Source organism: Schistocerca nitens, chromosome 8 (assembly GCF_023898315.1).
Source record: "Schistocerca nitens isolate TAMUIC-IGC-003100 chromosome 8, iqSchNite1.1, whole genome shotgun sequence".
In the NCBI taxonomy this organism is placed as follows: Eukaryota; Metazoa; Arthropoda; class Insecta; order Orthoptera; family Acrididae; genus Schistocerca; species Schistocerca nitens.
In genome coordinates this window covers 250702333-250715494 of record NC_064621.1, presented here as the reverse complement: position 1 = coordinate 250715494, position 13162 = coordinate 250702333, and positions in this window count along the sequence as shown.

Sequence of the window (13162 nt, the reverse complement as noted above, 5' to 3'; positions counted from 1 at the left end):
AAGGCACAACAATTAAAAAAAACGGACATGTGCGAGTAGGACCAGCGCTCTGGTGATTCCATGAAAACCTAATTATTGGTATAGATAATAACAATTTAGCTGTCACTTTGCACCACAACTCAGCGGAAAAGCGAGCAGTGCTCGACACAGTCGTCACGTGTCTTCCATGTCATGATGACAACAGTTTTCTTTTTTAAAGAAGACAGTGAAGACTAGTAACTATAACAGTTTGTGCAAAGGCAGGTCTTTTAAGCGAAATGTTAATAATGCTAATAGGAAGGACGAGGAACCGCCCTCTCACTGCGTTAAGTTACCGTTTGTTTCTGGAAAACATCCCCCCTCTCATGCTCTGCCCGTTTCGCTTCTAGTCAGAGAGGTAGGCCCATCAACAGCAGCAGGAGGAATGTTAAACAAAAACCCCTCTCCATCAAAAGTGGGGGAAAATACGTAACTAACCAACGACGTTGGCCTATCAGTGGTAGCCACAGGAGTTTCAGCTAATAACCGCCTCCTTCGGGATTAGAGCGGGAAAAGTCCTACCATCCGGTGACGAGGGCCCACCAATGGCAGCCCAAGATTTCTACCAAATAACAGATGTTTACCCAATAATTTCACTTCTCCACCACAAGCACTGGAAAACTCCCCTTTATAAAACAAGATGCCATTGGCCTCCGACAGTGCTCAATCTACAGTGGACATGACCAGGTCCTGTTGAAGATACCAGCAGAGATGTCGAAACGTTGATTGTTTCAAGGAATATGACGCACCCTAAAAAACCAGAATATTTTGGCTACATTAATAATAATAATTTTGTATGGCTCAGTGGCCTGGTGCAAGACTTTCGGTTGGACGTTACATCGTCTACTTCCGTGTCCCTAACCCATCCAACTCCTCCATCCTGGGAAAGTGGATCTACGTTTAGCGTCCAAAACACCTGTTGTTTCTGGTGACTGCTCACATCACTGCGAGATGAACGGTGGGTTAAACGAAAACTGGGAAATCCATGGTCCGACAGAAAGTCGACGTCTCGATATCTTGGTTTATAGGAAAGCGCTTCCCACTAGACTACCATGATGCACAGAGCGTCCCTTCCCAAATTTCCATATTTCAAAGGCGCAGGGAAAATAACTGCATTAGATGTTATAATGGAATTGCACCACTTACTCTTTTTCCTTGAGTCACCAGTCTTCTGACATGTTTGATGACTCCAGTCTCTGCCTTTCTCTATAGTTTTTACCGTCTACGAAGTTATTCCCAGATGCCGTAACAGATGTTCTACCGTCCTGTCCCTTCTTTTTGTCAGTGTTTTCCATATATTCCTTTCCTCGCCAATTCGGCGGAGTACCTCCTTACTCCCAAACTTATCAGTCGTCCACTGTTATTAATCCAGCTTGGTTCTTGTTCATACTATAAATTATCTGCCTCTCCCTACAGCTTACCCCATACTGCGCACTATGCGACTCACGCTCGCGTTTTAATAAAGCGTGTGTTAGCACGCTGCTATCAGAGCACTGCAGGACATAGGCCTTGAGAGATAGATTACTGCATGAACTCAGTACGGACGAAATTATGTAAATGCATGATATAAAAATACTGGTAAGTCTGTACAAAATTATGTAAATATATGATATAAAAATAGGGGTAAGTCTATTCCTTAACAATTGTTGGCTAATTAGAGACGCACTGATTTTCATATTTTAAAAAATAAATATTTGTAGCTGCACTAGATATTTCGAAGCATGGACGCGGGACGCGTTGGATTGAAAGAGATGATGCCAAACAGAAGAGGCTCATACCCAGCAATAATGAAAGTATACTGTTCTAGAAAATGTAGCTGCCTTTAACTTCTTATTTGGTTTTATTTACTTAGAGGTCCCCCGACGCGACGACGCTTAGACCGAGATATTCCTACTTATATTAAACTTATAGCAGCAATACATATATATTTTTTAACTTTCTAAAATTTTTTGTGTTGAAGTCTTTTCAACTATTAATTTAAGTTTATTCCTACGTAATCCCCAGTCAATGCGACGCCCTTAAGTCGCTTTACTGCGAGGCTCTGTATGTCCACATGATACCACTCTACTGGTCGACATCGCAGCCATCAGCTTGCTGCATCAATAACCTCGCCATCGTGCATGTACTACTTCCCGCGGAGTGCATCCTTCATTGGGCCAAGCAGATAGAAGGTATGCGATTCGGGTTGCAGGGTGGATGAGGAAGGGCAGTCCATTAAAGTTTTGTGAGTTTCTCTTTGGTGAGCGGACTTGCGTGAGGCCTTCTGCTGTAGTCGAGAAGCAGGATTTCGTTTGCATTTTTGTGGCGACTGAGGATAGAACAGCTGTGTGTCACCAGCTGAGTCGTAAAATCGGACGGTTTGCGTGATCTCGGTGCGATGATGAAAGACACGTCGCCCAGCAACTCTCCGTGCTTTTGCTCACTGCCAGGTGTCTGTAGACATTCAGCAAGCGCCTATGAATCGCACCTCCGTTACAGACACCATTTTTATCGCTAAATATAGCGCCGCCACCCGTCGGAACTTCATGAAATTATAGGGGCTGAAGCAGGAATGTTGCACACTGTCCCACAACAATGTTTCGACCGAAATTGATCGAGGTAAAAACGTGTTGCTTACGTATTAAACGACCCTCGTAAATTCAGTGCTGGAAACATAACTGTATCTGTGTTTTTTCAAATAAGGGCTTGCTGGACTTTGGTTATACAAGGAAACCACATTTCAAAAACGTTAGATATACTGCGTAGTAATGAACACACAATGGAACACTGTAAGCTGACCTGGCGGCATTCTAGAGAACTCAAGTATGCAGCGAATCTGACTCCACAACGTTCCTTAGGGAAGCGCAGCATTTTAAGTTGCTATATAAATAATGACAATACAACAGTTTTTGCGTGTCAGTCGTTTTATTAGTAGCTAAAATATCTACCTTTAAATTGTAAGCATTTCTGGAAACGTTCGAACCACATCTGATAACAGCTTTCCACTCCAGTTTTGGTAACTCACAAACTTGGTTTTGGAACTATTCAGCAGGTTCTTGGGGAGTTGAAATTTCTGGGCATGTGCTCAGCTTCTTATAAAATGTTACAAAAGGTCAGGTGAAAAAGCTCAAAGAGACGTTTCAGTAGTTTCCTCCATCAACAGTCTCACGAGCATTATGACGTTTGGCACTGTTTTCAGTTCAGGATATACAGCATAAACTATTCTTGAATCCTCCAAAGGAATACCAGCGAAATGGTGAGCTTAATCGAAGGAGGACGCATTTTGTACGAAGCCTTTTCCCTATGTGTGTATTTAACATGAAATCTTGTCTTCCACCTCTATCTCCACTTCCACCTTCTCTCTCTATCAATCTTCTGCTCCTCTCTGTATCCATGTCCTTCTTTCTGTCTCTCAGACTACCTCCTCTTTCCCCCATTTCTCTGCTCACCCCCTTGCAACCCCTCTCTCCCTGTCCATTCCCTCTTCAACCTTCTCTCTGTCCATTCCTCCTCAGTCCATCTCCACTTTACTGTAACCGTACCCACCCACACAAGTAACCACAGCAAACAAGCTGATAAAGCAGTCGATACTACCACAACGCAACACACCTGTCACGTATATCCGACCATAACACGTCTGTCATCCCAGGCAGCATAGACATCAGGGGTGGAAAAGTTTCTTTGCTCGCATCTCTTGTCCTATGGGAGCTATGAAGTTCTAATGCCCACAGTGACGATACTCATACAGTTTTATGTCAGTGTGCCCAATTTGGTTGAAATTGGACTCGGGGTTCGGGAAGAGATGTTGGACGTATTGTACAAACACTTTCTTGTTTTAGATATATAGTGTGTTTCAAAGCCTCTGCAATCAAATGCCTGGGAGTGATGGATCATGTCTCAAACTACTGTCAGAGACAAAATGTTTGCTGCGATTTTCAGGCAATGCTACGTGTATTTTATTATTTTATTATTGGTTATGCCTCTTAGAGGCGGCACTATATGTATAAAATTAATGTTACCTATAGTCCACTCATCCGCTCTGTGTGGAAAGGGTTAGGATGAGCAAAATTAATGTTCACGATTCACTTCTGAAATACCTTTATTCACTTAGAAACATGCTTTCTTAAGATTTTTTTGTTGAAACTTACTCTATCAATTTACAGTGGTAGGCAGCATGCAGCTACTTGAGTCCCATGACTGTGGAATTCAATAAAAAGATACCTATCGATGCTGGGAAGCGTCATCAAATAGTTTGTCTTTAACAAAAGCTATTCCTTGTGACGTTAAGACTTTTAAATACCCTGTGCACGCCCTCCAGGATCATTCCTTCCCGCTCGATCTAGTGTGTGAAATACCTGTCCTTGGATAATTCAGAAAAAATTGGCTCGAAGTTTGGATGCGTTATATAAAACTGCCCCCCCCCCCCCCCTGAACCATGGACCTTCCCGTTGGTGGGGAGGCTTGCGTGCCTCAGCGATACAGACAGCCGTACCGTAGGTGCAACCACAACGGAGGGATATCTGTTGAGAGGCCAGACAAACGTGTGGTTCCTGAAGAGGGGCAGCAGCCTTTTCAGTAGTTGCAGGGGCAACAGTCTGGATGATTGACTGATCTGGCCTTGTAACATTAACCAAAACAGCCTTGCTGTGCTGGTACTGCGAACGGCTGAAAGCAAGGGGAAACTACGGCCGTAATTTTTCCCGAGGGCATGCAGCTTTACTGTATGATTAAATGATGATGGCGTCCTCTTGGGTAAAATATTCCGGAGGTAAAATAGTCCCCCATTCGGATCTCCGGGCGGGGACTACTCAAGAGGACGTCGTTATCAGGAGAAAGAAAACTGGCGTTCTATGGATCGGAGCGTGGAATGTCAGATCCCTTAATCGGGCAGGTAGGTTAGAAAATTTAAAAAGGGAAATGGATAGGTTAAAGTTAGATATAGCGGGAATTAGTGAAGTTCGGTGGCAGGAGGAACAAGACTTCTGGTCAGGTGGCTACAGGGTTATAAACACAGAATCAAATAGGGGTCATGCAGGAGTAGGTTTAATAATGAATAGGAAAACAGGAATGCGGGTAAGCTACTACAAACAGCGTAGTGAACGCATTATTGTGGCCAAGATAGATACGAAGCCCACACCTACTACAGTAGTACAAGTTTATATGCCAACTAGCTCTGCAGATGACGAAGAAATTGAAGAAATGTATGATGAAATGAAAGAAATTATTCAGATAGTGAAGGGTGATGAAAATTTAATAGTCATGGGTGACTCGAATTCGGTAGTAGGAAAAAGGAGAGTAGGAAACGTAGTAGGTGAATATGGACTGGGGCTAAGAAATGAAAGAGGAAGCCGCCTGGTAGAATTTTGCACAGAGCACAACTTAATCATAGCTAACACTTGGTTTAAGGATCATGAAAGAAGGTTGTATACATGGAAGAACCCTGGAGACACTAAAAGGTATCAGATAGATTATATAATGGTAAGACAGAGATTTAGGAACCAGGTTTTAAATTGTAAGACATTTCCAGGGGCAGATGTGGACTCTGACCACAATCTATTGGTAATGACCTGTAGATTAAAACTGAAGAAACTGCAAAAAGGTGGGAATTTAAGGAGATGGGACCTGGATAAACTGAAAGAACAAGTGGTTGTACAGAGTTTCAGGGAGAGCATAAGGGAACAATTGACAGGAAAGGGGGAAAGAAATACAGTAGAAGAAGAATAGATAGCTCTGAGGGATGAAGTAGTGAAGGCAGCAGAGGATCAAGTAGGTAAAAAGACGAGGCCTAGTAGAAATCCTTGGGTAACAGAAGAAATATTGAATTTAATTGATGAAAGGAGAAAATATAAAAATGCAGTAAATGAAGCAGGCAAAAAGGAATACAAACGTCTCAAAAATGAGATCGACAGGAAGTGCAAAATGGCTAAGCAGGGATGGCTAGAGGACAACTGTAAGGATGTAGAGGCTTGTCTCACTAGGGGTAAGATAGATACTGCCTACAGGAAAATTAACGAGACCTTTGGAGAAAAGAGAACCACTTGCATGAATATCAAGAGCTCAGATGGAAACCCAGTTCTAAGCAAAGAAGGGAAAGCAGAAAGGTGGAAGGAGTATATAGAGGGTCTATACAAGGGCGATGTACTTGAGGACAATATTATGGAAATGGAAGAGGATGTAGATGAAGATGAAATGGGAGATATGATACTGCGTGAAGAGTTTGACAGAGCACTGAAAGACCTGAGTCGAAACAAGGCCCCCGGAGTAGATAACATTCCATTGGAACTACTGACGGCATTGGGAGAGCCAGTCCTGACAAAACTCTACCATCTGGTGAGCAAGATGTATGAAACAGGCGAAATACCCTCAGACTTCAAGAAGAAAATAATAATTCCAATCCCAAAGAAAGCAGGTGTTGACAGATGTGAAAATTTCCGAACAATCAGTTTAATAAGCCACAACTGCAAAATACTAACACGAATTCTTTACAGACGAATGGAAAAACTGGTAGAAGCCGACCTCGGGGAAGATCAGTTTGGATTCCGTAGAAATACTGGAACACATGAGGCAATACTGACCTTACGACTTCTCTTAGAAGAAAGATTAAGGAAAGGCAAACCTACGTTTCTAGCATTTGTAGACATAGAGAAAGCTTTTGACAATGTTGACTGGAATACTCTATTTCAAATTCTAAAGGTGGCAGGGGTAAAATACAGGGAGCGAAAGGCTATTTACAATTTGTACAAAAACCAGATGGCAGTTATAAGAGTCGAGGGACATGAAAGGGAAGCAGTGGTTGGGAAGGGAGTAAGACAGGGTTGTAGCCTCTCCCCGATGTTATTCAATCTGTATATTGAGCAAGCAGTAAAGGAAACAAAATAAAAGTTCGGAGTAGGTATTAAAATCTATGGAGAAGAAATAAGAACTTTGAGGTTCGCCGATGACACTGTAATTCTGTCAGAGACAGCAGAGGACTTGGAAGAGCAGTTGAATGGAATGGACAGTGTCTTGAAAGGAGGATATAAGATGAACATCAACAAAAGCTAAACGAGGATAATGGAATGTAGTCGAATTAAGTCGGGTGATGCTGAGGGAATTAGATTAGGAAATGAGACACTTAAAGTGGTAAAGGAGTTTTGCTATTTGGGGAGCAAAATAACTGATGATGGTCGAAGTAGAGAGGATATAAAATGTAGACTGGCAATGGCAAGGAAATCGTTTCTGAAGAAGAGAAATTTGTTAACATCGAGTATAGATTTAAGTGTTAGGAAGTCTTTTCTGAAAGTATTTGTATGGAGTGTAGCCATGTATGGAAGTGAAACATGGACGATAAATAGTTTGGACAAGAAGAGAATAGAAGCTTTTGAAATGTGGTGCTACAGAAGAATGCTGAAGATTAGATGGGTAGATCACGTAACTAATGAGAAAGTATTGAATAGGATTGGGGAGAAGAGAAGTTTGTGGCACAACTTGACCAGAAGAAGGGATCGGTTGGTAGGACATGTTCCGAGGCATCAAGGGATCACCAATTTAGTATTGGAGGGCAGCGTGGAGGGTAAAAATCGTAGATGGAGACCAAGAGATGAATACACTAAGCAGATTCAGAAGGATGTAGGTTGCAGTAGGTACTGGGAGATGAAGAAGATTGCACAGGATGGAGTAGCATGGAGAGCTGCATCAAAGCAGTCTCAGGACTGAAGACCACAACAACAACAACAACATATAAAACTGTGCTGAAACTATCAGGGACGAATATTTCACGTATCTAATTGTTCATACAGATTCGATTGCACAGGAATCTTTGATATACAGAATGAATCTCATTATAACTACTTGCACGTCTTCTTCAATTACGCTACACACGACATCGATGGTTTTTGGAACAACCAAAAATTTCTATTGATATACACGAATCCGTTGCTGACCAAAGCGTGATGAAGACGAAATTCTGCAAACCAGTCTTTTCGGAAGATGTTTGCCAAAAATGGGAACAAGCGATGTGTGACATATTTATTGAATTACACTACTGTGAAAAGCGGAAAAAAGTGCATCAAATGAAAACCTTTAAGTAGAATTTCCATTTCTTAAAAGTCTGTCCCATTTAATGCTCACTGTTAACAAACTTCTTTGTTTCTTGGCCATTATTTTAAGAATATCAGATGACAAATTTTATAACAATAGTTATATCATATTTCAATAGCGCCACCCAACGATCGTTCTTGAAAATCTAAATATCATACCTCCAAACCAAGTTTTAATTTACATTAGTGTTAGTTTACATATTTTCCCGTACTGATAGACAATCTAAATTTTGCTTTACATCTTGTCTCATGAGTGACTGAAGGATGACAAATGGTCATCTTCGTTCGAAGACACACAGTAGGATTCTGTAGTGGATGTGTGTATTATTATCCGCAAGTGGATGACAGTGACACTTACTGTGTACTTGTATAAAATGTTTTCCTATAAATACGTTGTTCGACAAGTGCATCCGTGAAAACACCACTTGGCAAATGGCGCGCTGCACAAAAAATTTGTCTGGAATAGAAACAATGGCCTTCTCGTGGTAGACAATAGCACATTACGGCCACGTAACACAGCATCGTTAGCCTTAATGAGGGAGTCACGCCTCTTCCGTTATGTAAACGGTAAGCTTGTCTTTGGTTTGCACAACCTACAGGTGCCACATTAATTAGAGGGAGGAGCCGGAAATAATAATAACGGGTACCCCACGTAAACAGGTTGTTCATAATACTTCATAAACGTTTTGTGAAGTATTAAAGGAGATCTAGCTGGACAAATATTATCGCGGTAGGTTTCAACGTTTTCTGTTATGAACTACTACTCTCAGATTTTGAGAAAAGTGTTATCATCACTTTACCATTGGACAACCGATCTGTCGGTTCACGCGTGTAAACTTCTGACCAGAATAACACACAGAAGACTAGATGGGAAAATTGGTATAGAAGATCAGTTTACTTTCAAGAAGGGAAATTGTGTCATAGAAAAAGTTTTGAAATTTCGTGCGTAATGGAAGTTCAACTTGGAAGTAATCTGCTTTTAAACACCTTTCATGTCATGCATTCATGTGTACACTGATAAGCACTTGGATGTTTTGAAGAGTTCTGGCCATTTAGCCACTTTACAATTTCATTAGACCACATGATAACAACATCCAACATCTATTCAGTCATCTGGGCTTGCAGCTTGATTATTTCAATGCTTTTACACTCATTAGATTATATATCACTGGCGTTATAACGAATATTTGGTTATTTTTGTTTCGTACATGTACTCTGACCAAGAGAAGTTTACTAGTATTAAACATAGCACTTAATTTGAGGAAGAAATTTCTGAGAATGGGCACCTGGTTCACAGCAATCTATCGTAGTTTAACGTAGACTATGTGAAAACCGAAACAGAAGAGAATCTAAGCATTTGAGATGTGATGCTACAGAAGAATATTGAATATTAGGTGGACTGATAAAATAAGGAATGAGGAGGTTCCGCAAAGAATCGGTGAGAAAAGGAAAATAAGGAAAATAATGACAAGACAAGGGGACAGGATAAGATAAGCGTTAATACATCAGAGAATAACTTCAGTGGTATAAGGGGAAACTGTAGACTGAAAAAAACTGCAGGAGAAAACGGGGATTGGAATATATCCACTAAATAATTGAGTATTTAAGTTGCAAGTGCTACTCTGAGATGAAAAGCTTGGCACTGGCGGGGATTTACAGGCGGGCCGCATCGAAAAAACAAGAGTGGATAAAGTATGGGAAAGTTATGGCAATGTTTTTAATGTTTCAAGTGTTCCACGTGGTCTCCCCCCAAAAAGTTCATACAAACATGTGTAACTGTGAGAAAAAATGGTTCAAATGGCTCTGAGCACTATGGGACTCAACTGCTGAGGTCATTAGTCCCCTAGAACTTAGAACTAGTTAAACCTAACTAACCTAAGGACATCACAAACATCCATGCCCGAGGCAGGATTCGAACCTGCGACCGTAGCGGTCTCGCGGTTCCAGACTGCAGCGCCTTTAACCGCACGGCCACTTCGGCCGGCTACTGTGAGAAAAGTCTTTCTTTCTGATGTAGTTCAATTCACGCGTCTAATAGGCTTGAATGAATTTCTGTACTTTGTAGTTTTATGGTAGTTCTCACTACCTGTGATGATTATTTGCAGGATAGAATTGAGTTGCTGGATAACCTCAAATCCCGAGCGTTACAGTTCAGCCGAAAGGTATTCTTTTTTTTATAATTCTGTTCGGGTCAGCCATTGCTTTAACAGACCTAATTAGAGACGCACTCTACCAAAACTACAGATCGGTAATTTTGGTACAGTACATAAGTGACGTAGTAGATGATTCGATTACCAGTAGTACAGGTAACACTGGTAGAGAAAGAAACAGATAAATGGACGTGTCAGAGAGAAACTGGGAGCCAATCACTTCTCTTTGTCTTTTGTTTGTTTGTTTGCCACGTAATTAGAGCCGCACATCGTTCAGTGGTAGTCCATTGTGCTTTTTATATCCTTACAAAATATGACTTGTTGATCGCGTGGCTTCTGCACGTTTATGTACTTAAAGCAGTTACTTTCGATGCAAATACAAATCACAATCGCTAACATAAAAAAAACTTATTATGTTATTTAGCATTCATTGAAACGTTTTTCATCTTGATCAACGACGAGTGTTTCCTGTTATGATTGACAAGCGCGAAAGTTGTTTATGAATGACAGAAATATTTTTTATATAAGCTCGAAGAAGTATTGAAGCGACGGATGATATATTTTGTTTGACGCTTTTTTCTGTTTTTTTCTTCTAATTTTACATTTTCTTCTAGGAAGTTGCGTTTTTCAGAGCGTTATGATAAATCTGTACTGTGTTTCTCTTTCTTTAATTTTTACTAGAATATTTATGTGCTTTACATCACTAATAAACGATTTCGTAATAAAAGGTGAATTGAACAGTGGCAATTTTCTGATATAAATACACTTTATTTTTAGGTACCAGAATGGAGAATAACTATACAGAACATTAACTTTCTGTAGATAACGCGGCATTTTATGTATCCTCATTCTGTTTGTAGACGGCTCACCGCTTCTGGTTTCTAGGGGCATCTAATAAGACAGTGATCGCATACGTGAACAAAACGATCGAAATGAGGTGACGTCCGATAGGTATGTACAACAGCTAATGAACAGGTAACGCGATTACGATCTTAAGTGACCATGTCTCCTGGGAACACTACCGTAGTCTAAGCTTACTTATGATAGTCTACGGAAGGCTACGTTAGTCTACACTTACTCGTAATAGTCTATGAAATGCTCTGGTAGTTTTGAAGCTGTAGGCTTAATTTTAATTATCTTGGAAAATTAATTTATGACTAATAAATTCATAACTGGGCCCATAAATTAGCATCTGCTGCAATAAAAATATCTGCAGTTCCGGTGATGCTAAGTAAAGAAAAGGAAGTAAAAATTTCAGTGGAAGGAGTAAGTGACTGTCGTAGTTTCACCCAGCGGTTTCAAAACATCAAGCAAGATGACTGAAAATAAGACATTGGTCACTGAATAAGAAATTGATATATTCTTTCATCAACATACAGGTGCCTAGAAGCCTCTTGAATGGTTGAGAACTGCGTTGACTCTAGCTTTGCACAGGTTTCAGGGACATCAGTTTAATATGCATGCAAAATGTGCCATGAATTAGGGCACGTTCAAATTCATATCCGTTTTCTGGGATGTCGAATAATTTGTGGTACTGCTAGAGAGTCCCATAGAGGGTGCATCTAGAGCACTGCAGACAGCTGACAGCGCTACTCGGGTCAAGCAGGTAGCCACCTAGGATGGCTGGTGGAGCCTTGTTTGCCCGATCACTGTACGAGCCAGACGGGACTTTGTTTGTTTAGGACGCGAGCCAGGCGAGTCTTGGATTGACCAACAGTCAAGCCATATGAAGCGGTCGGACCTCACACAGCGAGCGGCAGGGCGCGGTGGACTTCATTTTGGTGGTGGCAAGGAACAGCCACCCTGAAACATCACGTGGACACCAGAGGCTGTCCCTGGAGCAGTGTGGGCTATAAGTATGGCTTTCCGTGCACTCTGTCTATAGGGCAGCTTCGGTCAGGAGCCTGTCGGTGGGGACCCAGCGAGGAAGGAAGAGAGCGAGGAAAGCAGTTATGACAGTGAACTGCGCAGACGGAGCTGGGTTGTTAGCAGTGGTGTGAAGGGAGGGGCCTGAGCAACCGTCAACGTTATCAACACCCCAACATTGCGTTCTGGGTCGAGCAGGTAGAAGCTGCCTGGTGTCGCGGATTCAGCGAAGAGTGCGCTGACTGAACATCAGTGACTGCTACCGGTGGTGTGGGTAAGAAAAAGACACTGGCTCATTTAACATTATACACAGCGAACAATGGGTAAATCATCATACAGATTTACAGCGTACACAGGTGGCCGAAAGTGACACTGGTGAAACTATATCCAATGAAGCGGTAGATCAAGTTCCTCCATAGAGGAACTGAAATACGCTTTGAAATGCATTAAGAACAGAAAAGCTACTGGAATAAGTGGAATACATGCAGAACTAATTAAGTGTAGGAGGTTACCACTAGAACGAAGACTTTTAAAATGAGTAAATAAGTATGACTTTTCAGGCTTTCGCACGGATCTGTTGCAAATACACATCTCGGGTTTGCCAGCGGCAAACACGGGAAGTGTATTTGTAATAAAAGAATGTTGGACGACCTGGTATACAGCAGAAGTAACCTACAATTTAAAGAAAGAGAAATGCAATGACCTTAAAAACTATCGTGACTTGGGTCTTCTTAACACTGGCTACAAACTATATTCGAATATAATCAAGAAACCCATGAATAGTATCGTAGAAGCCACTGTTTCTGAAGAACAAAACGAATTTACATCACGTCGTTCGTGAACAGACAATGCATTCATAATTAAAAACACTATAGAAAAACATAGAAAATATCTTATAGGAACCCATACGTCCTTTATCGACCTTGAGAAGGTGTTTGACGGTGTGAACCATTATAATCCATGGAACATTAGGTCTGAATGTGAATGTCTTTATCACCTAACGGAGGTAGTGAAAAATCTTTACAAAAATACGTGCATTGTAATAATCACAGGTAGGAATCGATTACAAGT